Source organism: Pleurodeles waltl, chromosome 3_1, assembly GCF_031143425.1.
Source record: "Pleurodeles waltl isolate 20211129_DDA chromosome 3_1, aPleWal1.hap1.20221129, whole genome shotgun sequence".
NCBI classification, from domain to species: Eukaryota; Metazoa; Chordata; class Amphibia; order Caudata; family Salamandridae; genus Pleurodeles; species Pleurodeles waltl.
Window position 1 is genome coordinate 1,961,264,430 of NC_090440.1, and position 27,625 is coordinate 1,961,292,054.

The window sequence follows — 27,625 nt, forward strand, 5'->3', positions numbered from 1 at the left end:
CGGGAACGGGTGTCGTGGGGCCCCTGGGGGCCCCTGCACTGCCCATGCCACTGGCATGGGCAGTGCAGGGGCCCCCTAACATCCACACGGATGCCACTGCACCCGTCGCACCCCTGCAACTCCGCCGGCTCCATTCGGAGCCGGCTTCCTCGTTGCAGGGGCTTTCCCGCTGGGCCGGCGGATGGCCTTTTGGCGGTCGCCCGCCGGCCCAGCGGGAAAGTTGGAATGACCGGCGCGGTCTTTTGACTGCGGTGCGGTCATTCGGCGGTAACCGCATGGCGGGCGGCAACCGCCGCCCGCCGCGGTCAGAATAACCGCCATAGTATCTAACACTGAGTTATTTTACTCTTGGATCTAAATGGAAGTTTCAAATGCAGCAGGGGTATTCACGCATTATGCGATAATAGATCTTCCAGCACATTATGACCCACACAGCTTAACTGGGATGCTGCTAATCCACATTCAAATGAAGTTGTTTCAAGAAGGCTACTGTAGTAACAGACGCAGTGCATGCAGGACAACTAACACTGCCTGGCCAGACATGGTCTGCACAAACAAAATACACATCTCACCGAGAAGGGAGGTGCATGCCCACAGGGCATACCAGGCAGCTGTAGGCAAATACAATCATGCTATGCAGACAATTTGCATGATAATTGTGGGGCACTGAGATCAGAGGCACTGCTGAAACACGCACTCAAGCACAGCTACTAAAGCAAGCCCACCAATTTCTAGAGGCTCATATGTGGGCTGGGTGCAATGGGCTGTCAGCCAAAGCGGACTTTCAATGATCTATTATGATTGATATGCCACTAAAAGACATGAATTCCTTCAATATCAGCAAGCAATTCCATACATCCTGTCAGTAAAGGTATTGAGCAACTGTTACACTGTCTTTTATATTTGATGTAACAGAGCAAACTGTGTAAGGCACAAAACAGCAGTATCCTACTGCCTGCACAGCAGTACTGGGGACGTTGAAAGATTTTGAATTTGAAATAAAGCTTATATACGTGAAGTCAAAAGGCGATCCAACAGCAAAAATAGCTTCATTAAATGCACTCATTTTGGTACTACAGAAAGCTAATGCTTTAGTCGTAACATTGTATCTCTACACAGAATGAGGAGTCTGAAACAAAGAAGATTTAAAATATTGGGAAGCCAATGAGGACAATAAAGCAAAGCAACAGGCGCAGATAACTAACTTAAGAAGGCAGCTTTCATTGACTTTGAGTATGCTGGCCTGCAAGAGTGACAAAATCTACTCGAAAGGCATTTCTGCCTAAAATCCTCTTACCACCCAGAAACCCACACCCAACCTAAACCCGAAAAACCCCATACTACCCAAAAACCCATACACACCCTAAACCCTAAAACCTCCTTCCCACCCAAAAACACATACCCACCTTAAAACCTAAAAATACTCTTGCCACCCAAAAACCCATACTCACCCATAACCCTATAATAACCCTTGCCACCCAAAAACCCATACCCACTCAACCCTAAAATAACCCTTGCCACCTAAAAACCCATACCCACCCTAAGCCCTATAATTTCCTTTGCTGCCCAAAAACCCATACTCACCCTAACCCTAAAATTCCCCTTACAACCCAAAAACCCATACCCACCATAAACGTTTCCTCACCACTAAAAACCCCTATCCATCCAAAGCCCTATAATTTCCCTTGCTGCCCAAAAACCCATATCCAACCTAAACCTAAAATTACCCTTACAACCCAAAAACCCATACCCACCCTAAACCCTAAAAAAGCCACTTATCATGCAAAAACCCATACCGACCCTAAACCCTATAAAAGAAATTTTACTCATATATATATATATATATATATATATATATATATATATATATATATATATATATTTTTTTTATAAAACCTGTATATATAGGCACGTAAGGGCTCCGTGAACCCTCCGGATCGCGTTCTGAGATCTGATTGGCTACCAACACTTCAAGAAGGAAACCATGGTAGGATTCGGCTTCAGCTGAGTCCCAGAAAAAAAAACGTACAAAAAAAGAAAGGGGTCCAGGGTAGGGACACCCAGACCCCTCAGCTCTGGGGCCCTCTGAGCAAAAAAGCTTTTTTTAAAAAAATTTCATCCGGAGACGCGACGGATCCGGGGATCTGCCGAAAATTAACAAGCTTTTAAATATAGCCCCCGGGTGGGTCTGTCCCAGGGGCATTTACATTTTGAATGGTACCCCTCTGGCCTCTGGTCCTCCTGCAGCCCTAGGGACCGCCACATCCCTGGGGCTAGTGTTTAATTAAATGCGGGGGGGGGCGCTTGGACCCCCACAGGCCCACGGGCACAGGGACGGCAACCTCCCCAGGGCTTTCAATAAAAAGAATACAGGGGGCACCCATCCCCCCCGCAGCCCCACGGACCACCATCTCCCCAGGGCTTTCAATAAAAAGCATGCAAGGGGGCCGCCAAGCCCAACCCCAACAGCCACCTCCCCAGGGTCTTAAATAAAACTGATGCAGGAGGCGGCGCTGCCCTCCCGCAGCACCGGGGACTGCCACCTCCCCAGAGTGGTAAATAAATGTAATGTAGGGGGGTGCGTGCCCCCGGCAGCCCAAGGGACCACCACTTCCCCAGGGCTTTAAATAAATGTAATGCGGGGACAGCGCAGTCCCTTGCAGGCCCAGGGACCGCCACTTCAAATTTACTAAATGTGGGGGGCCACCAGGCGCATGCGCAGCCCCAGGGACCTCTACCTTCCTGGGGATTTAAATATGTGTAATGCAGAGGGGGTGCATAGATATCCCTGAGGACTGCCGCCTCCATGGGGCTTTAAACATAATTAATGTGGTAGGGGGCACTCAGCACCCCCACAGCCCTGGGGAACGGCACCTCCGAGGGACTGAATGAAAATATAATAGGGGGTCCATTGCGGAACCACTGCCCCGGGAACCACCATCTCCCTGGGACTACTTGAAATGTTGAAGGGGGGCCGTACCCCCCTCGTGGAGCCACTGATGGCCTTGGGACAGCCACCTCCTGAGAGCCGGCTCCTGCTATGTCCCAGGGTGTTCACCCCCGTGACATAGCTGTTTGCTGTGACTTACCAGGAGCTTTGACAGCTCTCACCAAGTCACAGCAAACGCTTTGCTTGGATGAAGTGAGAGCTGTCAAACGCATGCTAGTGGAGGTTTCTCTGTTTCCCCGCCAGTGGAGATGCAGGCAGGGAAACAGCAGAAACTGCTTTCACAGAGATGGAGAGGTCCAGGTCCTGGGTGATGCAGTACCTGGGGCCGAGATCGGCCTGGGGAGAGGCCAACCCCCATCCCCAAAGAAATAAATTTTAGGAGGCCCGGGCCCCAGGGGATGGGGTCCCTGGGACCAAAATTGGCCAGGGGAGGGGGGCACGTGGAACTGTGGGCAACCCCCACTGCGCATGGCCGAACTCCATGTGCAGCACAGGGTTGGGTTGCTATAGGGGTGCAGGCCTGGCCGCATTCACATGAATGCAGCTTTGCATAATCCGCATCTCCGGCGGGTTTGCAGGGTGTCGGCCCCTAGTGTTTAGTAGGAGCCGAAGCATTCTATTATCAGGTGCCCCCGTTAGTTGCCCCTCTCCTTGATATGGTGTCTCCACATGCATCCATTGTGCAAGCCATTGTAGCTGGCTCGCCAAGTAATAAAGTTCCACATCAGGTGCTGCTAACCCTCCATATTGGTGGGGCACTGGAATTGGTGGGGCATTGGAGTTTAGCAAGAGCCACTCTGCGTATGCCTGGGCCCCAAATTAGCCCGATCAGTATTGAGTTAATCTCCCATCATCGGAAGCCAGGAAGATATACTGACAGGGTGGTAAAGAAGTAGGTTAATCTAGGCAGGGCCACCATTTAGATCAGGGCAACCCGCCCGCCACCGATAAGGGAAGCGACCTCCAAAACAGTGCGTCCAATGTTAGTTTCTGAATCGCATGTCCCCCATGGCCCTCTAGTAGATCATCAGGCTCGTGGTATAGTTGAACTTCGAGATATCGAAAAGTGGATGCCATCCTTGAGAGTCCTCGCATGTCCTCTACTGGAGGAGTGTCCTTCCGCAACGGAAAGATGTAGGATTTCTACCAACTAATGCGCAATCCAGAAAGGTCCCCAAATTTCCCAAGCAACTCTATCGCACCCTTCAACTCTGGATTAGCATTGTGGAGGAAGGGCACCATATCATCCTCATATAATGCGATCTTGTGCGTTCATCACTCGATGCTCAGCCCCCTGTAGTCCATCCCCTCCCTCTTTTTCATTTTGCCCATACTGACCAAGGCTAGTGTATCGCAATAAATTATGTATGTGCAGTTCAGTTAGGGAGGACTCTTGGCAATTTGATTTCGGTGTTCTCTGGCAGTGGGTTCTCCCAGCAGAGCCCAGCATGCAGCACAGCAGGGGAGTGGTGTCAGTTTCAGGGGGGTTAGGGTCCCCCCCACTCTGCCCCATGCGTGCCTCATCGCTGCTCCTGCTCACACTGCACACAGTCTCAGCTCTCATCCCCAGTCCCTCTGTGTTAGCGGGCTTACAATGTGTCACAGGGGGTATCCAGTGATCTGTGTCCCTCTTCAGGTCCCAGCCCAGAGTCTACCCCCTCTGCGTCGATCATGTCCCAGTAACCCCAGGGGCCCGCTTTCGGTGTTCTCTCTCGCAGGGTCTCTACTTCGCTACTAATGCCCTTGCTCTGGCCTCTCTCAGCACTGTTCCACATTCCTATAATGCTTAGGCAGCATCCCTCCATGGACTGTCCGCTTTCTAATTATAAGCCCCTGCTGACTGCCATATCCTTAATCTAATTCTCATATCAACTCTGCAGACAGATCCATTTTTATTATAGCCCAGCATACCTTTGCCAACTGCCCCCCATTAAAGATACAATCATTGTCACCCATGAGGTGACTTGCTCCAATTTTGTAAACACTCCAAGCATCTCTCAGCTGATTGTTCCATTGTCTTGTAGATACTGATATTCGCCTTCTTAGCAAACAAAGCTCTAATTTAAAAGATAGTATCACCAATATGAGAGCAGACTACTGATTTTCCTGATGTGGGGTAGTAGTAAAACCACACACACTTAGAGAAAAAACTAAGATAAGACATCTGCCTTTTTAGCTGTTGAATCCTTCTCAGGTGACTGTTTAGCGTGCAACACATCTAAGAGCAGTGGCTCCGCACTATCCACCAGTCATGCACTCACACATGGTGTAGAGATGTCAGCCAATCCACTTTGGCCAAGAGCTGGTTCACCTCCCCTGGAGCAAGCATCCAGAAATATGGCACCATCCTCAAAATGTACCCAGGGCTGCTGCTCCATTGTTCAAACATCGGATTCTGACGCTGCCCCGATCAGGGTTTTGGAATTGGGAATAACTCCATCTGGAGACCCTTTAAAGTTTTCTTCTCATGAACTGTGAACCTTCGTTGTAAACAGTACTTCAAATTGTATCAAGTTCCTACTAATGTTACGGGTATGATGTTTAAAATACACATACTCCATTACCGTAACAGGCTGGACCTGTTTTAGATTTTTTCTGTTTGCGCCTATTTTACATGTGTCCCTCACAATTACAGCTGTGTGAATCATGGGTGAGCATAACGTCAAATATTATATGACTTTATCTCTAGCAGATGTGAGGATGTAGACATCAAGTGTGTTCCCTTCATGAACTGTCTTCAGGGAATGAAATCAGAGAAAGAACAGTAAACAGCCCTCTTCAAACAGCATCTGACATTTTAACTCTGTGTCTGAATGCCCAGAGAAACAGTGGTAGGACGACCGCACGCACCCATTGAAGACAGCCAAACAATAACACAAGCAGGAAACAAAGAAAAAAACAGTCCCACAAAACTAACACTTGACCCTGATTTCCAGGATTACCTACACAAATCCCACATGACAGAAGATCTTCATTGCAGATCGCAACAATAGATGTCACCCGCAAATTAAGTTAATTGCCTAGGTCACAGAGCTGCAGAAACGGTTCTTCATCAGTGGCAAGACTGCATTGTCACAGACAGAGCCTGCACCTTTGTAGTGTCCTTACTTGGCCCCTTTCTGTCCCAGAATAGCCCTGAGGACGTTCCTGCTCATCCCAGGAATTTTACTTATATACCACTGACGATGGCATCCATCCCTTTTTCCAAACTGTTTGAGCCTCCTGCTAGCCCATAAGGTCTAAGGACATGTAAAAAAGTGGTTGACCCAAACCCTAGCTTCCATTTCAGGCTGGTGAAGCTTTTCGGATCAGTGGATACTTTCAGCCTCATGGGTACACCTGCCACCTAAACAATCTTGACAGAGCTTGGCTGTTTTCGCTATACAAGTCTTTAAGGTTTGGTATCCCTAGATGACTTCACAGTGGGTGTGGACTCACTGCCACGTCAATTCCCACTGAGAAAGTTACAATGGAAACCAGTTCAGCCCTTTTCCAAGCCTGGTTCACCCAATGGGTGTTTGGAGTGCCTGCATGCCCAGAAGGAGAATTCTGGTAAACTGATTTGATGCTCTCTCTCTACTCATTGGACAAAAATGTGGGTGCATTTACTGACACCACAATCTTTCATGCACAGTGTGTGTCTGTGAGGCAGCAGTGAAAGCAAACAGTCACTGCCAAAAGTGGAGGTTTTGACTGGGTTAGGGGAAGAAAGCCTATGACCCTACGCCTTTATGGCAGCTGAACCCAGCCCAGAGGTAACCACCTTCTTGCATAGAAAAATTCACCAAAAGATCATTCAAAGAGAGGTAGATCCTGGGAGGCATAGAGTCTGAAGCACCCTTATCTGCCTGCGAGTGTTCCTGACTGTATACTCCGGTCTCCAGAAAACATGGGCCCTCATTATGATATTGGTGGTAAATGTCGCCTACTGCCACGCTGACGCCCCCCAACATACCGCCGTGGTGGGGAATATCCGTTCACCATATCATGACACACACACACCAATCCGACAGAATACAGCACATACACAAATCCTCCAGACCAAAGGTCAGTGCTAAACTGGCAGTCCCAAAACCCATACCATTACTCCAACAAAACAACACCCCTCACATTATGACCCACAAATCACCACGGCGGACATTCAACGGCGGTACATATTGCTGTGCTCAGAATGGACAACCATATACAAAACAACCCTACATTGGCCAATACGAAAAACACACACCTGACACTCATACACACACCACACCCACACCACTATAAAACACACATCCACATTACCCAAAACCCTTTACCAACAACAATTACTGCCAGGAGATTGACACGAACAGCACAGAGACAACTAGACACACACACCACTCACACCCATACATCCCTCACGCACTCCACATCGCACACCCCACCACATTACTCAACACACTCTCACCAACACACACCACACAACACCCATGGCACCACAAAGGCACCCCCGTTTCACTGAGGAGGAGATAAGGGTCATGGTGGAGGAAATTGTCAGGGTAGAGCCACAGCTGCTTGGAGCACAGGTACAGCAGATATCCATTGCAAGGAAGATGGAGCTATGGCGGAGAATCGTGGACACTGTCAACGTCGTGAGACAGCACCCAAGAACAAGGGACGACATCAGGAAGAGGTGGAACGACCTACGGGGGAAGGTATGTTCCATAGCAGCAAGGCACCAGCTCGCCATACAGAGGACTGGCGATCGACCCCCACCTCCTCCCCCACAGCTCACAGCATGGGAGGAGCAGGTACTGGCAATACTGTATCCTGAGGGACTCACTGGAGTAGCCGGAGGACTGGACACTGGTAAGTCAACATTTAACACTTATCACCCCATACCTGCATGCCACCACACCCCCTCAACCTCACTCCCATCACTCCACTCCATCTCACACACTGCACCTACACATTTGACTAACCACAATGCCAGGCCCTGCATGCTATACAAATGCATGGACACCCCTCCCAGCCCTGCATGGACACCCATCACTAAAGCATGCACAGCATAGGGAAACTAACATTCCCACAATACATCACCATATACAAGCAAAAGGTGGCAGGGCAACACCAACGATAGAGGGCAAGGCAGGGATGTACAATATGTCTCATACATGAAGCATAATACATCACTTACATCCCCACAGGTGCCCCAGCCAATGTCAGTGGAGAGGAGGTGCCACGACTATCCAGTCCTCCAACAGAAGATGCCCCAAGTGATGACCGTAAACTCTGGACTTCAGGATCTGGATGACCTACCTGGCCCTTCAGGGACCACTGGACAGCCGTTTACCCAAGCCCACTCACAGGCCACCACAGAGCCTCCCCATCAGGATCCAACACCACAGCACCCACCCAGCGTACCAACACCTCTGTCCCCAGGACAATCAGCAGTGTGCCGTGTGCACTGTCACTTGGAAAGAGCAGGGACCCCACGCCACACCTTATACCCAAGACAATCAGGGACCTGGGGTCAGTGACAGTGGGCACACCATTCAGGGGACAGAGGCACAGGCAACAGGGACACTGGGAGGACTGCTGTGCACCGGGGGAGGACAGGACCAGGGAACCGACTCTCCAGGAGGTACTCTCTGAGATCCTAGGAGCCTACCAACATTCCCAAGATACCATGGGCCAGGTCCTTGAGAACGTGCAGGAGAACAGGCGGCTGCAGGAGGGACAGTATCAGGGGATCAGGGAGGACTTGCAGGCCATCAACACCACCATGATCTACATAGCAGGGGTGCTGGTAAATATGTTCAACATCATGAGGCAGGCAACAGCACACCAGCGGGACCCTGCCACTAGCCAGTCAACTGAACAGCCCCCCACTTCTGCTGCCGCTAGTGGCCAGGAGGCCCCGCCACAGGACCCACAGGCCACCAGCACCCCTCCCCTGCAGAAGGTGAACGACCACGCAAACATTCCCTGCGACCCTGACAGAAGCAAGAGACAATTGCCAAGACCACCGCCAGGAAATGAGACTCTCCTGATTGTCCCTCTTGTGTCCCACGCAGTCACCTTGTCCACCTTAAACTGCCTTTGCTCCCCTTCCTATGACCACTTGGACACTGCACCTGTGCTACAAACAGACTGGAACAATACCCTGGACTTTCCTCCATCATCACCCCATTCCATTGCACTTTCCCCTTAATTTCCTAGCACTACAATCAACACCCGTGAACACAACTCAAATACTTGCATGTCATGTGTTGAAGCAGTGTATTAATAGAAACAGTTACATTACTTGCACATGAACTGTACAGTGCGAGGGCATAGAAATAATAAACTGTAGCTGGCTGTAGTCAGCACATCAGTACGCAGTTGTCATTGCACCAACATCTGTAAGATGATAATCCATAGGTGACAGTAAGTAGGGGTAAAAAGTGAATAATGCCATCATGCCACAGCCACACAGAATAAACCAATAGTCATAGAAATGTGAAGTTGAACTGACTCACCTATGTGTCATTGGAAGTAATGACGGATAACTGTGGTTCTGTTGTCCTCATCCTCATCTTCATCTTCAGCCTCTTCATCCTCACTGTCATGAGGGTCTACTGCAGCCACAGGGGCATTTCCAGTCTCCTCCTCCTGCAGAAAAGGTACATGGCGTCTGAGGGCCAGATTGTGCAACATGCAGCATGCCACTACTATCTGGTAGACCCTCTCGGGTGAGTAGCACAGGGATTCACCTGTCAGATGGTGGCACCTGAACATGGCCTTCAGGAGGCCGAAGGTTCTCTCGATGATCCTTCTGGTTCACCCATGTGCTTCATTATAACGTTCTTCAGCCCTTGTCCTGGCATTCCTCACAGGGGTCAGCAGCCGCAATAGTTTTGGGTAGCGAGAGTCACCTGCAGGTATTGAGGGACACCATTTAGCCACACACTATCCTATGAGGTTAACACCAGAGGCATACACTAACATACACTGGAGGGGACCAAGGCTCACCTATTAGCCACACCCTGTGCCTCTGTAGTTGGGCCATTACATTTGGGATGATGCTATTCCTCAGAACAAAGGCATCATGCACAACCCAGGATACTTAGCATTGACGTGGGAAATGTACTGGTCCGCCAGGCACACCATCTGCATATTCATGGAGTGGAAACTCTTACGATTCCTGTACACCTGTTCATTCTGGCAGGGGTGAGGTATGTGGACGGGGGACAAATGCAATATGTGTCCCGTAGGTCACCCCAATAATATTGGGGATATGTCCCTTTGCATAGAATCCAGCCTTCACAGTGGCCAAATCTTCCACCTGGGGGAAAGCTATGTAGCTGCACATCTGTTTTACCAGGCCAGACAACACTCTTGCCAGCACGATTGAGAACACTGGCTGTAACATTCCTGCTGACAAGCCCACTGTCACTAGGAAAGAACCTGTGGCCAGGAAATAGAACATTGGTAGCACTTGAACAAGTGGGGGGATCCCAGCCGGATGACGGATAGATAAGATCAGGTCAGGCTCTAAATGGGCACACAGCTCTGTGATTGTGGCCCGGTCCTGTCTATGGGTGAGTATAATGTGCCTGCCCTCCAGTATAGCCACCAGGGGTCTATACACGGGGGTATGTCTCCACCTCCTATTCATCCGCAGCGGTAGGTATCTAAAGGACACAAGAGTGAGTAGGCTGTTACAATTTGAACAACCAAACCACAACATCAGTCCACATGGTGCACTTATGTATTGGGACAGTGTAAATGTCAAAGTATGTTCCTATTTAACCTGTGACGCAGTAATTGTTGATAGGCCAGTTTCCCCCCCCTGAAATGGCAACCGCCTGTCCTGTATGGAGGGACAGGTGGAAGTGAGGTAATTCCGCTGATGTTGGGCGTCATGGCGGTAGGCGGTCTTGCACCGCCATGCAATTCCTCATTGGATAATATTGGGCTCTATGGAGTACAGTAGCCAATGGGGATGTACGCCGGCAGTGACGGTGTACACCGCCACGGACGTGACCACCATTTTATATCGGATTCCTCACTTGATTCCTGACCATCAACAGGAGAAGACCTACACTGTGTGTGCTGCTGTGACCTGTGTCTGGAACCTACCATGGCCCGTGTGACTGGGGAAAGAGCCCCAGCCTTCACTTCGGAAGAGTTGAAGCGACTGGTGGATGGGGTCCTACCCCAATACGGACAGCTGTAGGGGCCTCCAGACCAACAGGTGAGTACACTTTGGTCACGATGCATGTGGCATGGATGCATGGAGATGTGTGTGAAGGCACTGTGTAAGGGTGGGTGGGGGGATTGTCTGTTGGCGGTGTAGATGTTGTGAGTTGGCCTATGTGTGTGCCAATGGTGATGGAATTGGGTAAGGTGGGCCATGTGTGTGAACGGCTGGACTGTTTGTTTGATGGAGTTCTCCTGTCTGTATTACCTCTTCAGGTCACCGTCCATCAAAAGAAGGGATTAAGGTGTGCCATTGCCAAGGACGTGCGGACCCTGGGGCTCTATGGCAGGCGGAGCACCCACTGACGGAAACGGTGGGAGGACCTGAGATGCTGGGCTCGGAAGACAGCGGAGGCCCAGCGTGGGATGGCCTCCTAATGACAAAGGGGTGCCCATCGGACCCTGACCCCCCTGATGGCCCGCATACTGGCGGTGGCATACCCTGAGCTGGATGGGCACTTGAGGGAATCACAGCAGCCACAAGGGGGTGAGTACAATGGGTTTCATTACATATTTTGGCTGCTTGGGTGGTATCCGGGTGGTGGATGCATGTTAGTGGGTGCCCCAAAGGCCAGGACAGACACTGCAGCGTGGGTCAACTGAAGGGTAATGGTTGCATGGCAAATACAGGTAACCCAGCTTGTTAGTAGTCCATTTCAGGCAGGGCATCGTGGGTCCCAGGTGTGCTGCAGTTGGCGGTGTGTGGTTCTCATCTTGCCTTAGTGACTAGCCATATCCCTGGTAGTGCAATACATAGTGCTTAAGCCTGTTCCCTGTGTGTGACTGTAATGTGCATGCCAATGGTGTTGTTGGTGCAGTCATTGACCAAGTGTATCCTTTGTCTACCCCCCCTTTCTTGTTTTGTCATCCTGTCCTTGTGTGCATTAGCATCGTCTGGCGGAGGAGCAAGGGCAGCGATGACAGAGGGAGCTGAATCCCACAGGACCCTGGAGGCAGAGTCCACCAATGCTGAGGGAACCAGTGGGTTGGAGGGCGAGGGAAGCACCACGGCAGAGACTGGAGGAGACAACACAGACTCTGATATCTCTTCCGATGGGAGCTCCCTGGTTGTGGCGGATACCTCTGTGACCACCCCAGTTGCAAGTACAGCCGCCACCCCCGTAACAGCACTGCCCACCCAGTAGCACCTCAGCGAGTTGCCTGTGCCCGCTCACCCAGGAGGGTGGGCATCACCTTCACTCCAGGCACCTCAGGCCCTGCCCCAGTGAGCCCTGCTGCCCTGAGTGAGGAGGCTATTGACCTCCTGAGATCCATCTCTGTAGTGCAGTCAACCATTTTGAATGCCATCCAGGGGCTGGCATCCCAGATGCAGCAAGGTAGTGCATTCCTGAAGGGCATTCACAGTGGATTGGCGGCCCAACAGAGATCGATTCAGGCTCTGGTCTCCTCTCTGATGGCAGCCATTGTCCCTGTTTCTACCATCCCCCTCCAACTACCACTTCCCAGTCCCATTCTCCTCATCCCCAACCCATTCCAGGTACACATACAGACAAGCATGCACACAAGACAACACCCAAGAGTGGCACAGGCAAACACAAACACCACACTTCAGCCCACAAGCACTCACGCAAACACCATACAGTTGCAGACACTACAACATCCACTGCCTCCACTATCTCCTCCTCCTCCATCACCTCCCTCCCAGTCATGTCCACACTCACACCTGCATGCAATGCATCAACATCCACTACCAGCATCACCACACCAAGCAGAACACACACCTCACTGCAGACACATCCACAACAGCCATACATGTGTCCCCTCTGTCCTCTCCCACCCTGTCTGCCCCCCCCCCCCTAAAGGACACAAACGCAAGCATTCACACACCCAACAGCCATCCACCACACATCAGCATACTGCCCCTCCCCCTGTCCTGCCTGTGTGGGCAGGGTACCAAGGACACAGCCCAGCACCTCAGCCAAACAGTCCAGGGGGACAGTGGTAGCACCACCTACTCATGGTGGTAAGGATACCACACCTCCATCGAAGAAGGGGAAGAAGCCAGCACCACTAGGAAAGAAGGGGAAGGGGCCTGCACCACCTGGAAACAAGGGGAAGGAGCCAGCACCACCAGGAAAGAAGGTGAAGGAGCCTGCACCACCTGGAAATAAGGTGAAGGAGCCTGCACCACCTGGAAAGAAGGGGAAGGAGCCAGCAGCACCAGGAAAAATGGGGAAGGAGCCTGCACCATCAGGCAGAAAGGGGAAGAGCCCATCCACCCCTGCCAGGAAGGGTAAGGGATTCACGTCTCATGTACTGGAGGAGATGAAGCACTCTACGCCAGCGGAGGCTGTCAGGCTGACACCTCCACCACAACCAGCTGTCACGGGGCCACCACCACCAGCTGAGGAAGTGCAGCCATCAGAAAGTGCAGGGGCTGCCCAGGAGGCTCCTCCATCCACCACCACACTGCAGCCATCAGACAGTGCAGAGGCTGTCCAGGAGGCTCCTCCATCCACCACCACAGTGCAGCAATCATACAGTGCAGAGGCTGCCCAAGAGGCTCCTGCATTCATCACCACAGCGCAGCCATCAGACAGTGCTCCACACTGCAGCTGTCCCCACAGCGAACACCATGTAGGCCACACTCCAGGGCCTGATGTGTGCGTTGCCCCCTCCAGAACCAGTGAGAAAGTCACCCACTCCAGAGGCTGTGTCCTTGAACTCCCCAGGACAGAGCAATGGGCATGTTGCCCCCTCCAGAACCAGTGGTAAGTCACCCACTCCAGAGACTGTGGCCTTGCGCTCCCCAGGACAGCGCAATGGGCATGTTTCCCACTCCAGAACCAGAGGGAAAGTAACCCACTTGAGAGACTGTGGCCTTGCACGCCCAGGACAGAGCAATGGGCATGGGCCCCCCTCCAGAAAGAGTGAGGAAGATCCCATATTCGGCTAAGGTGGCCCTCCACCCCACCTGAAGTCACCCACCTGAGAGACTGTGACCTTGCATTCCCCAGAACAGAGCAATGTGCATGTTGCCCCCTCCAGAACCAGTGGTAAGTCACCCACTCCAGAGACTGTGGCCTTGCGCTCCCCAGGACAGCGCAATGGGCATGTTTCCCATTCCAGAACCAGAGGGAAAGTAACCCACTTGAGAGACTGTGGCCTTGCACGCCCAGGACAGAGCAATGGGCATGGGCCTCCCTCCAGAACCAGTGAGGAAGATCCCATATTCGGCTAAGGTGGCCCTCCACCCCACCTGAGGTCACCCACCTGAGAGACTGTGACCTTGCATTCCCCAGAACAGAGCAATGTGCATGTTACCCCCTCCAGGACCAGTGGGAAAGTCACCTACCTGAAAGACTGTGGCCTTGCACTCCCCAGGACAGAGCAATGGGCATGTTGCCCCCTCCAGAACCAGTGGGGAAGTCACGCACCAGAGAGACTGTGGCTTTGCACTCCCCAGGACAGATCAATTGGCATGTTGCCCCCTCCAGAACCAGAGGGAAAGTAACCCACTTGAGAGACTGTGGCCTTGCACGCCCAGGACAGAGCAATGGGCATGGGCCCCCCTCCAGAACCAGTGGGGAAGATCCCATATTCGGCTAAGGTGGCCCTCCACCCCATCCCCCTGAGGTGCCTACCGACTTGCAAAATGATGACCCTGCAGTGTTCTCTCCGGATGTGTCAGTATACAGGTTGGACCTTGGACTTTGCCCTGTGGCCATGTGTGCCCTTATGACTTTGGACTGGCATTGGCCCTTTATGAACATCTGTAAATATATTTGGTTTGTGTGGTGTGTTTTGCTATACTAATACATTGTCAGTACTTCAGCAATCTGGTCCGTGTTTTATTATGCCGTGTGTCCTGTGCCATTGGTTTACGTGTGCAGCTGGTTATGTGAATGGTGTGTGTGTCTGGTGTGTGTCACTGTCATTTTCCTCCCTTGTGTGCTAGGTGGCTGTACTCACCATCGTCGTCTTCATCAGCGTTGGTGTTCCAGGTGGAGCATTACGTAGACGATCATTGGGAAGACTTGCAGTTCGGGTTCCATGGCGGCATAGTTCTTCCCTGTGTTTCCAATGGTGATTCCTTTCACTTCTGGGCTCTGTTCCTGCCAGGCTTTTGTTGGTGTTGGTACCGTCCCAGAAAAGGTGGAGGTTTGCAGTGTCTTAATATGGTGGGCGGTACCTTATCTGCTGCCTAGTTGTTGGCGGCTACTGCAGTGGTGAGTGTTGTTTCCGCCCTGGTGGTTGGTGTGGTACATTGGCTGTCTATGGGCATTATCACTGGCATGGTCATAATTTGGCAGTACTTACCACCAGCCTGTTTGCGGTATTACTGCCACTTTATCACTCACCACCAGGGTTGTAATGAGGACCATAGTCTGTTAACTCCAGATTCTAGTCTGCAGCAAGCGGATGGCAGGCCAAGTAAGGGTTTGGGATGTAGGGAGCTTCTGGCTACAGCTTACTGTCTCCTGAGCCATGTGACGGTCTAGCATCATGTAGAATAGTACCTTGGGTGACAGCTCCCTCCTTATGCCACTAACTGCATGCTGTGGGTACTTCGTGGTGACACAGATTTGACTCTGGAGGGAAGGGTTGTAGAGTTGCTGAGGCAGGACCCAAGATCACCACCGCCAGGTAGGTAAATGAGTCATCTCTGCTCATAATTAACTTCAGAGTGCCAGTGGTTTTGTGACAGCAATCCAATAGTACACAGATGTCCACAAAATTGTTGCATTCCTTTTTCACAGGAATCCATGGTGCCCTTGGATCTGGCGTACCCTTATCACCATGTCTCAACTTGTGAATCTGATCACCGTTCTGTGGTTAATCTTTATGGGGTATTACTAACACTTACAAGAAGGACTGATATTTGCTCACAGAGGGCCTGATTTAGATCCTGGTGGATGGAATACTCCGTCACAAGCATGACAGATATCCCATTTGCCATATTACGATCCCCATACACGATAATGGGATAGTAATATGGAGGATGGGATATCCGTCATGTTTGTGACAGAGTATTCCCCTCTGACAGTATCTAAATCAGGCTCAGAGTCTTCAAGAAGGTCCCTACACTAGGAGGGCAGGTTGATACACTCTTCATCCAGGACACAAACCTTGGAGGACAGGATAGGAGTCAGATTGGTTCCGACATAGCATGGGTTCCTGATCAAGCTGAAAAAACGTACTTTGAATCAACCCAGGATTTCAGTTCACAGAGGCCTGCATTCAAACCACTCTTCAGTCTTCTTCAGGAGGGGAGGGCTGCTGCTCCCTTGAGGGATCACCATCAAGTGAACTTAATGGGATATCTGTCTCAGACAGGACCTGGCTTTGAATTCAGGGAGATGTAGTGAGTGTTGCAACCAAAGGTGAGTTGGGGACTAGGAGCCTGTGTCCAGAGTCCTTCATGCATCCCCCCTACTTGCGTTCTGTTGATTTTTTAGGAGGCTGTAATTTCCATTGAGGCATGGACCAGCTTTATCTAGGTCAGCTATCTCTGTACTTATTATTTCAGTGATAGATACAAAATGGACAGACTTTCTGTGTGGCTGCTGTGAGCACACCATTTTGCACAATCTCCTCTTCTGAACCTAATCACAGTGGTTCAGGAGAGAATATTCTGGCTATGTTAGTTCAAATATTTGGGAGCTAGGAGCACGGATGCATTAACATGCCATTTCCTGGATCATATACTATTACCTTTCAATGTTTATGCCCATCCCATGGTTTGGCTCAGAATTGGAGAGATGTTTCCAGGTAATCATAATGGAAACATCACAAAATAAAATGACGGACGGAGTGTTTAAAGTTTTCAAACACTCATTCCCAGTCACAGCTCTGAGTTTAATCCATCGTTATTTTGCTTGCCACATCACCCCAGTTTGGACCCAGCCATATGCAAATAAGTCTTGACCCTGGTCCCCATGGGAACAGACCAGCCCGAACTGCCAACCCCAGTGAAACTTTGCCATCTTCACTTTCCAGTCCCAATCTGAGCATCTATCAGGATTGAGAGTGAGCAGAAAGAATTTCAAAAACAAAGCTTATCTAGTTGGTTGGCTTCTTATTGTTCTACCCTTTCGAAAAACCTACGACTGCCAATGATTGTCATTAAAGTCATGGTATGGGTTTTATAACGTGCAACACTAAGAATATGTATTGGTCTCTATGTTTTACCTTCTGCAGAACAGGTTTGTGATGGAACAAGCAAATCAACCATGAGCGTCCAGTGGCTCTCCAACAAAATCTTTCAGAAACATTGAGTAGATCTGGGAACTGAAGGTGTTTATTGGATGTTTTTAAGAGGCTCACATGTAGATGGCCAGTGGAAAATTCTCCAACTTCATCAAGGGATCTTCTCTTACTGGTATCTGTATCACAAAGGCTCTTGTTTGAAAATCTGGAGGATGGTTCCTGAAAGGACCCATCTCTTAAATCTTTGTTCCTGATGATAACTGTGTAATGTGGTTCAATATGGTCCTCAAAGGGCTCTGTGGATATCATAAACCATGAATCCAAATGCCAAGTCGTTTGTAAATGTCACCAGAACCCTGAGACAGCAGTATAAGACCATAATACACATGGAACTCCTCATGCAATGTATTGGTTTGTTTATTATTTTATAGTTTTACTTTTGGAGTAGATAACAGTAACTGGCTGTTATCATCAAAGTCCAGCTAGCAGTGGACACTGACTGGAATTCGAGTATCAAGGGTTTGTTTATATTTCTTGAATCATTGGTTAATACAAAACATGTGCAATGATGAAGGTCAGTGGATAAGGCAATTTAGTAACTATGGTGGTTACCTAATACTTACAGGTTACCAAAATTATTTTTTACTGCACAATTTAGATACGCTTGGCAAGTATTTTGCGCCTCCATGCCACATAGCTCTTGTACCTTTGACAATGTTGAAGCTTTGCAGAGTGGTTAGGGGGCTGCCATTAGGATGATGAATCCATATTTTTGCAGACAGTCATGAAATATTTCCCATATTTCACGGTTCGCTACGAAATATGGTTTGATACAACTTAATTTTGTGCAATAAAAGCACACCCTACACACACAGAAAGCTATAGTGGGGGTGTAGAATTAAAGAATATACACAAACAGAGATATATAGGGGTGTATGGATACAGGATCTATATAAACCTTTAAAAAAAACGACAGAGAGAATTCATTTTCGATGTCACTGGAATTCTCATCTTAAAAATGAAACACACAAAAGGTAATTTCGAAAAAGGCATTCTATGAATTTGTTTTCAATCCCTGCAGGTCCACTAAGACTTTTGTACTTCTGAGGTCAGTAAAATGAGTCCCACAGACTTGTTTAACAATAAACATCGGTTATTTTAGTGCCAAGATATCCTTCAACGTGAAAGTGCAATTCACACATGCACTTTAGTTTATTTTGTATCAAATGGCAAATGCGATTGATCGTGAACATTTCTATTAAACAGTTTAGGTGAAATGGTTTTGCAGTAATTGTATTCTACTAAATTGCTATTCTGTGAAATCACATGCAAGTGTTAGGAACTGACAGATCATGAGATGTCAGGCTTTGATGATGGCACAGAAACCAAGGTTATATCCACTTCTTGAACAGAATTTCAGACTGCTTCACTGTTGAAGATTTCAAAAGTGGCTTCCTGTGCCTTGCCATTAACGTTTATTGCTGTCAGTTATTGGTAGGAGAGATGATAGCTTGTTCATGTGCCTGTCAGGGCTCCGCCCTCCCTAGCTTGCCAGTGCATAATGAGTAACTATCACCCTGACCCTCGTGGTGAGAGAAGGCCATCACCACTTTAAAAATTCACAACCTACCACTAAGCTGGAGTGGGGAACTGAATAGGTATGGATTGGACTCAAGGAGGCTGTCTTCCCCGATGAACACAAGAATCATTTATCAATATAGCGTCACGCAGGTTCACATCTTTACACCTCTTTAATATCTAATGTGGCACTGGGAGGTGAAGTAAAGTAGGCTTTCATAATCATTGCATTTCAAGGAACAGGATGGAGATGTAATGCGTTGATTACTTACCAGTGATTACATTATTCCCATACAGCCTTTCTCCTCCATGTTTATGGTATCAGCTGGTTTATGGCTCTCTGTGTTGTTGAAGGTAGAACACTGAGTTGATAGGGCTCAAAAAAGGCAGAATTGGGTACAGAGACTGAGTTGTCCCTTTTTTCATTTTGTGGCGGGGTTCAGACAGATGCCTGTCTCGGGAGGCATATACATACAAAATATACTGACTGGGATGAAGAAGGTGTGACACCTCCAGCTATGACTAGCTAACTGACCAGTAGCACTTTGTATAATGAGGCTTGTAAGTTGGCTATTAGGGCTGATTTATGAAGATACAGGTCATAAAAAGTGGTTGCAAATTGTGCACCGGCTTTTGTGATCAGTCTCTGATTTTGCAATGCAACATATTTACAAACCGGCCATGTTGCAAAATCGCTAGCTGCACAGAACAACCTACCTAATGAATATTAATTAGGAAGGTCACTTTTTGTTATCCCCTGTGAGTCGCTACAAAACACAAAGATATTGGCTGCAAGGAACAGCAGATGCCCATCCCTTTGTTTACATTTCCAAACTAGAAATTTCTCTAAAGCAGTCTGTGCCCTTTAGAGGACGGGCATTGCTTTAAAAAAAAGTTTCCAGTTTGGGAGCTCTCCTGAAAATTGTCAAAAGAGAAACTGTCCAACAATTGCATTTTCCACTTTGCAACTCCATTACCACCTCCTTTCGAGGATTTTGTAACTTATCAATGCTTTGCGACTATAATAATTGATGCATAACATTCTCAATAAGAGTTAGGGAGGAATAACCTCTTTCACACCCACCTCAAATTGAAATCAGGAATAAATCAGTATAACCCCATTTTCAGAGTTGAAATTAAAATTTCTAACTCCACCAACTTGTGAAAGGGCAGCGCAAGTTCCCTTTCTGTCAGCCTTTGCATGGTGGTCTGACCGCCATGCAAAGGCTGGCAAAAAAGGGGGCGCCGGGAGCCCCAAGGGGGCCCACGAAATGCCCATGCACTTGGCATGGGCAGTGCAGGGACCCCAATGGACAGCCAGTCGTGCTTTTCACTGCCCCCGGGTGCTGCTGCACCTGAAGCACTGCAACATTGCCACCGGCTCGATTACGAGCTGGTGTCAATGTTGTGGTAAGTTTCCCCCTAGGCCGTCAGAAACGCTGTTTCCGCATGCCGGCCCAGCGGGAAACTCGAAATAGGGCCCACGGAGGGACGGCTGAATAGGCGGTCATCCTGACGCGGGACTTTGGCAGGTGGCCTCTGCCACCCGCCAAAGTCGCAATGAGCCCCTAAATCTCCCAGAATGCGCCAGGTTCTATTAACTTGAAACTTTGTGTCTTCAGTGTTAGCCTATTAAATCTAAGAAGAAATGCTGATTTGAAGCTTTTTGGATTCAGGATTTACACAGATCACTGCAGCAAGTTCTTAAGCCACTAAAATGTGTTACTGACAATATATGTGGTTGGTTTGTACGTGGGTTGTTGTATTTCCACCCACAGCTTCCCTTGCCAGGAAGCTTTGTCCAATGGCATGGTTTCAAAATGATAACAGTCTTAAATAGAGACTGATGGGAAAGACACTGTTCACTGCTAAGCAAAGACTACAGCACTACTGAGTAAGAGGCATGAAGAGGTCGGATTTGTGTTTCGCTTTCCACTTCCACTTCCAGGGCTGGCTTTAGAGTTGGTGGCGTCCGGTACAGCAATTTTTGTTGGCACCCCCAATAACGCTCTTCTTCACGTATTCCCTCGTATTTCTTCAATACCACCTTCCAATGGTGCCTTGCACCAATACACATGTGATGTGAAGTAAGGTTTTATACTGGAAGAATATCCCTTCCAGCGCAAAATTCTATGCCTTGACAAAGTTTCACACTTTACCACTTTGTATGTGTGCTGTGTGGTGCAGCACACATGCAAAGTTGGAAAAATGGGAGAAAACAAATCTTTTCTCTATCTTTATGCCTGTCTTGAGGAGGTGTAATTTTTGTGTGCTAATTCCTTTCTACTAAAGTTAGTAGATAGTGAATAGTGTCAGAATGTATGCGTGGGTGCATGGGAACCTCCAAGTGCCACCCATAGTATGCCACTGTATGCCTCCTTGACATACGATAGAGCACAGTGCTATATTGTGGTACTTTAGGTCTGCTGTCCAGCGCAATACAGGATTTGCTCCCAAGACTACACTTTTTGCCAGGTTTGCAAATCTGGAGCTAAGTGCTAGTACATCCACCCCATAAACAACCTGATTGGGGAATCATACTAATAAAACTGTTTCTACCCAAAGTAACCCTTTATGCCAACCTTAAAGATTAAGGGGAAAAGCAATAAGGTTCTAAAACTATGTGTTTCAATTTGCGTGCAGCACTTCAATGCCAGTTCAGAAGGACTGTTACTTGTAAACTCCAAGTAACAAATGGATCTCTGTAACAAAAGTGATTATCCACTGAACAATCAACATAAAATACTAATTTGTGATCTGCATATCACATGTTGCGCTTTGCAACAGGAATATTTACTATCAATGCCACTATATCACAATGTCACAAGTGTGACCTGACATAGGTGTGCATTAACCATCAGAGTTATAATGTCATTGTAATTATCCCCTGAAAAATGCTGCACACAATGATCTCTGCAGGCTGACCTTGTCTCAGTTCAGGCTGTCACGAAGAGGGTGCCCGCTTGACCATAGCCCCCAGTGCTACGGCACCAGTCATATCCTCCCAAAGTCAGCACAGACCTCCCCTCTGCTGCAATATCTATGATTTTCCCACAATGTCTCTTCTTTCCGGCTCCATCTGCTGCTGTCACTTGCAGTTATCAGGCAACTGGGGTGGCCTGATGGCTTTAAGTCTCTTTGACACTATTTCATTCCTGAACTTTGTTTTTGACATATCAGAGTATCTTGGGTTTTATTTGAGGTGTATGACCCATCAGATCTGATAACAATAATATGTAAAAGCAAAGTCCAGGAATGGAAAAGTGGTATTCTGGAGACATGGAGCTATCTGGTCACGCCATTGCCAACGATAAGCAAGGTCTGCAACAATGAAGCGGGTGCAAAAAGAGTTTATTGGTTCAAGCAGGCGTAGAATCAGTATCAAAGGCACCAATCCAGTGCTCTCAATTTACCGACGCGAGCAGGCACGGTTTTACTTTACATACAGGCTTATCAGGGCCATCTGCGCACTTCACCATCTCTGGTTATTCTGGCCTAACGGGCCGGATTCATATCTGCCTTGGGCAGCGAAATTATTTTCATAAGACTGCGTTACTTCATTTCTCAATACCCCATCAGCCTTGACAAAGTCTAGGAGACAAAACATGTGTCGGCTGTTTTGCTGTATATAAGATGATTTGGAATTTTTCTGCACTCATGATGACTCATTGGTTACTGGATTGGTGCCTTTGATACTGATTCTACGCCTGCTTGAACCAATAAACTCTTTTTGCACCCGCTTCATTGTTTCAGACCTTGCTTATCATTGACCACTTGGAATTTGGACACAGGACTTCTTTTGGTGTGCCCTGGTATTTGTCCTCACTGATTGCCTCCGCAGTCAGTAACTCTGAACACTTGTGGTGGACAGGTGTTTCCACCGGTCGGCACCCACCCCATACCAGATAGCTGTTATCTTCAAGGACTTTTCTCAAGAGCTTTGTCATTACATATGGTTTGATGTGCGGGCAATCCGGGCATTTTTCCACCATTCTGTCTTTCTTCTACGTATTGTCTTATATGTGATGGTTCTGTTGCATACATGCTGTGCACTAATATGAAACATCATCAACCAGTGCACATCCCCCATGTAGATGTCACAAGGTCTCTTGCCCTGATACCTTCAGTCTACAGAATAGTGCATTCTTGGAATCGTAGTATTGAGTTTAAGGTTGGGAAGACAGGCAAGAAAATCCTATAAGAGCTGTTGGCGGGTCGGGAGGAGCCAAGATGGCGACCGGGATGGACGGCTAGTGAGCGCGCTCCAGCCCGGACAGCGCTCCAGCCCGGACTCGCTGCGAACATCCTGTAGGGCGCCCCCGGGGCGAAACCAGCGTACGGGGCGCGGGAACGGCCTCCAGGACACCGGCGCGTCTCGCTGCAGTCCTGTGCCACCGCGAAAGGAGCTTCGGATCCGGAGATCGGACGCCGGCGCAAGGGGCGCCGGCCATTACAGGGCTTAAGAAGACACGCAAGGTGCCGGGAGCACCCGGGCGTGAGGGCTCGCCACTCCCGGCGGGCCGACATCTCGGGGCTACCTGCGCCGAAGTTAAACCGCAGGGCACGACGCTAAGGGATCAGGCGGTGCAAAGAAAACGTAACTCTTATGTAAAGGTCAAACAACGACTGCGTGAACATAGTATTAAATACGCTTTACTGTTCCCAGCCAAATTGAGAGTGATATCAGAAGATCGCACGCACATATTCACCTCTTCGGAAGATGTCTGGACATGGTTACATGCTAAAGGACTTGTGCACATGTGTGACGAAGAGGACAGGGGAGATGAGTGGTCGCTCTCGACGTCAAGGAAGCGCTCCAAGAGGCACACCAAGGTTCAACCATCTGCTCAACAAGCAGCTGAGGAAAGAGCAAAAGTTCTGAAGGAAACCCCCCTGCTGACGCAAAATAACTTTGAGATGATAAGGGAGACCCCTGAGATCAACATAGACTCGGACACGGCCAGCTCTGACTCTACGATAACGGGGGAACCGAGAGGACCGAGGGACACCCCCAGAACAGCGGATGATCTCTGACTTTGATTTACAGCATATAATCCGCTTCAGAATCCGGAGGAATCATGGCTGGTCGACACGGGGACCCCGGAACGACACGGGACCCCGAAGCAAGAACATTCTCTTAAATAAAGTGTATCTTTTGCATAAACCTATGGATGACCTGGGGGGGCCCTATTGGGGGGGGATTGGCCCGGGGGGGGGGGAGGACGAAGGGACCACACGCTTCGGGGGCGCACACAAACAATTGCAGACACAGTCTGCGGTCTGTTGCGAGCCCTACAAATGAGCCGCATCAGACCGTCATGATAATACCACCACGGATATCCAGAAGGATACAGGTTTTTCTACATATACACGAGTTAAGCAGTTTTATATTAGTTGTTAGGAGAGTGGGGGATTTAATTGGGGGGGGGGGGTAGAAGTATGTTAGCCAAATTGCACACCTTAGTCACATTACGAACAAGCGAAACTACTGCGAAATGCGAATACAGCAGGCTGCGCTATCAGAGGAGCAGCAAGGGGAAAGCCCGCAGACCAAGGTGGAGGCACAAGGACAAGTTCACCCCATAACCCCTCATGGCACCACAAATTAAACGCAACAGTAACCAATATGACATAATGACATGGAACGTGAGGGGTATGGGCACACTGAGTAAAAGATCTCGAATTTATGCACGCCTTAAGCGACTGGGAATACACATCGCTATCCTCCAAGAGACACACTTAACGGAACCAGATCTGCGGGAGCTACGCGCGAAGTGGGGAGGACAACTGGTAGGCACAACATATTCGCAAGGGGAGTATTGATATGGATCGTAGGAGGTGTCCCATTTCACCAAATGGCACATAAAATAGACTCAGGGGGCAGATTCGTAGCGGTGGAAGGCCAGCTAGATGGCAGACAACTTTCAGTGGTTGGCATATACGCCCCAAACGGCGGCACAGCGGGATTTCTGGGCACACTCACGCCGTCATTGTTAGCAAACCCATCAGCCCCGGCTATATGGGGGGGGGGGGGCTTTAATAGCATGCCGGACCCCGCTCTGGATAGATCTAGCCCGCAAGGGGGCCAGAGGACGAAGAGGAGCAATACAAGCCCACTGCAACACTGGGCAGGTGATATGAGACTATACGATATTTGGTGCATAAGACATCCCCACCAGAGGGAATATTCATTTTATTCTCCCCCGCATAAAACATACAACAGAATAGATATAATATGGGGCACGCAGGACATATCTGACCTGATAAATGGGACAGAATACCTAGCGAAGACGCTGTCAGACCACTCACCGCTGAGAGCAACATTAAACTGGGGCAGGAGCCAACAGGGGATCTCCACTTGGCGCTTACAAGTAGAAGCGCTTCAAGACCCGGCATTTGTAGACACATTGAGCACCACACTACGCCACTATTGGGAAACAAATGACCTTACTGCAAATTCACGGGCGGTGGAGTGGGATGCCCACAAAGCGGTGGTTAGAGGCCAGTGTCTCTCCGTAAGTTGGGGAGTGAGGCGCACTCTGAGTGTCAAAATCGCTAAACTAGAAAAGGAACTAAGAATAGCGGAAATAGCAGTTGCAAGGGGGGAAATTCCATACACAGTACTAAAAACAGCCCGCACAAAATACAACGAAGCAGATAGTAGACTTCGGTGCCATGATTACAACTATCACTTAATGCGCCTGCAATCGGAAGGTGACAGATCAGGGAAAATGCTGGCATGGCTATTGCGGGAAGATAGACAACACTCTCCCATCGGTGCGATCAGGATCGACAAGAGCACTACGGTCACTACACAAGTAGAGATAAATGGAACGTTCAAAGAGTACTACGGAAATTTATATTCCAAACGCACCTCGTGCACAGCTACACAACTTGAGTCTTTCTTGGGAGGCTCCCTCTTACCGCAACTATCCCAAACAGACAGGGACACACTTGAAGCCCCTCTCACAACAGGGGAAATAGATTTAGCGCAGATGCCCAGGAATAAATCGCCGGGAATAGATGGCCTCCCAATAGAATACTATTCCGAATACTCGTCCCGCTTGAAGCCCCAACTACTGAGAGTATTCAAGGAGGCGTGGGCTACTGAACTACTGCCCCCATCCCAGAGAGAGGCCATGATAGTGGTACTCCCCAAACCGGGGCGGGACCCTACGGATGTCAAATCTTATAGACCACTCTCGCTGCTAAATTTAGATTGCAAAATACTGGGAAAAATACTGGCCAATAGACTCGCCCCCATCATACACACCTTAATCCACGATGACCAAAACGGCTTCATCCCGAAGCGCAACACCTTCTTAAATATCCGTAGGCTCCTGAGCGTAATAGGAGACGCTCCCCCTGATGCATATGAAGAAATGGTGCTTTCACTGGATATTGAAAAGGCGTTCGATACAATGGAATGGGACTTCCTTCGGTCCACAATGAGACAGATGGGAATTGGCCCTAACTATGTGCGTTGGGTCCGCACACTATACTCAAACCCAAGTGCTAGAGTGAAAACGGGGGGAGTGATCTCTGACAGCTTTCCAATCTCTAGGGGCAAGAGGCAGGGCTGCCCCCTCTCCCCACTATTATTCGCTATAGCCATGGAGCCGTTAGCGGCTAAAGTACGATCCATGGCAAATGATTGGGGGATACATAGGAACGGAACATACCACGTAATATCGTTATTTTCTGATGATGCTCTAATATACACCCAGAAGGGCACTGAGACACTGCCTTCCATAATGTCACTCCTAGCCGAGTTTGGATCGATATCTGGCTTAGCAGTAAACTGGGAAAAATCGTGTGTGTTCCCACTGATTAGATGGCCACCAGGGAAACAGGAAGAGGCCCAGAGCGGACGCCTGAAATGGTGCTTCGAAACGTTTAAATATCTAGTGGTTCACATATATCACAGCGCAGAGGACCTCCGAGACGGCAATTTGGGGAGAGCATTAGCCTCTATGAAGGTCTCTCTACGCTTTTGGAACAAACTACCGCTCTCTCCACCAGGCAGAGTGGCGGTTGCGAACATGCTGATTCTGCCCAGGTTGTTATATTATTTCGCGGCTCTGCCACTCATACTTCCACGGAGCTTTTTCAGTAATCTGAACACAATACTGTTGCAACTCATATGGGGTGGCGGGAGAGCGCGTGTGGCATTAACCACACTGCAGCGACCGGTGGAATCGGGAGGAATGGGAGCCCCCAACTTTGAACTCTATTATGCAGCAGCACAGCTACAGTGGATACAGCTTTGGTTCCACAGATCGGCGACAGACGAATCTGTATGGCTGCAGAATCGGCTAAAAGGAACCCAACTGTTGACATGGCTGTCCAATAAGCATCCCAAAAGTGAATCCACCAACCCATTGCTAGCCGTGGCGCATGCTTGCTGGGGGAAATATGTCCAGAAGGGACACGGAGCACTCCCATACACCCCGCTAGTCCCGCTGGATTGTCTCCCGGGACGACATATGACTGAGCCGCACTCATTGTCGCTATGGTCAGAGGCGGGGATACAGATAGTGGGAGACTGTTTTGAGGACGGTAAACTAATGTCGTTTGAAGCTATCCAGGCCCTCACTGCAGTGAACTCTGGTCAATTCTTAGCATATTATGCAATATGAAACGCAATTAAAAATATATGGGGAGCAGGCGCCCTAGAACCAGAGACTTCTCCCATAATACACCATATTTTGCAAGGCGACGCAC

At 49.2% G+C, this 27,625-nt stretch overlaps 1 protein-coding gene across 1 annotated transcript in view; it reads right to left on the minus strand.

The window, feature by feature from the left end:
- LOC138285854 (uncharacterized) overlaps positions 1–27,625 on the minus strand; it is a 492,092-nt gene that overhangs the window by 273,849 nt on the left and 190,618 nt on the right. The window lies entirely within an intron of this gene.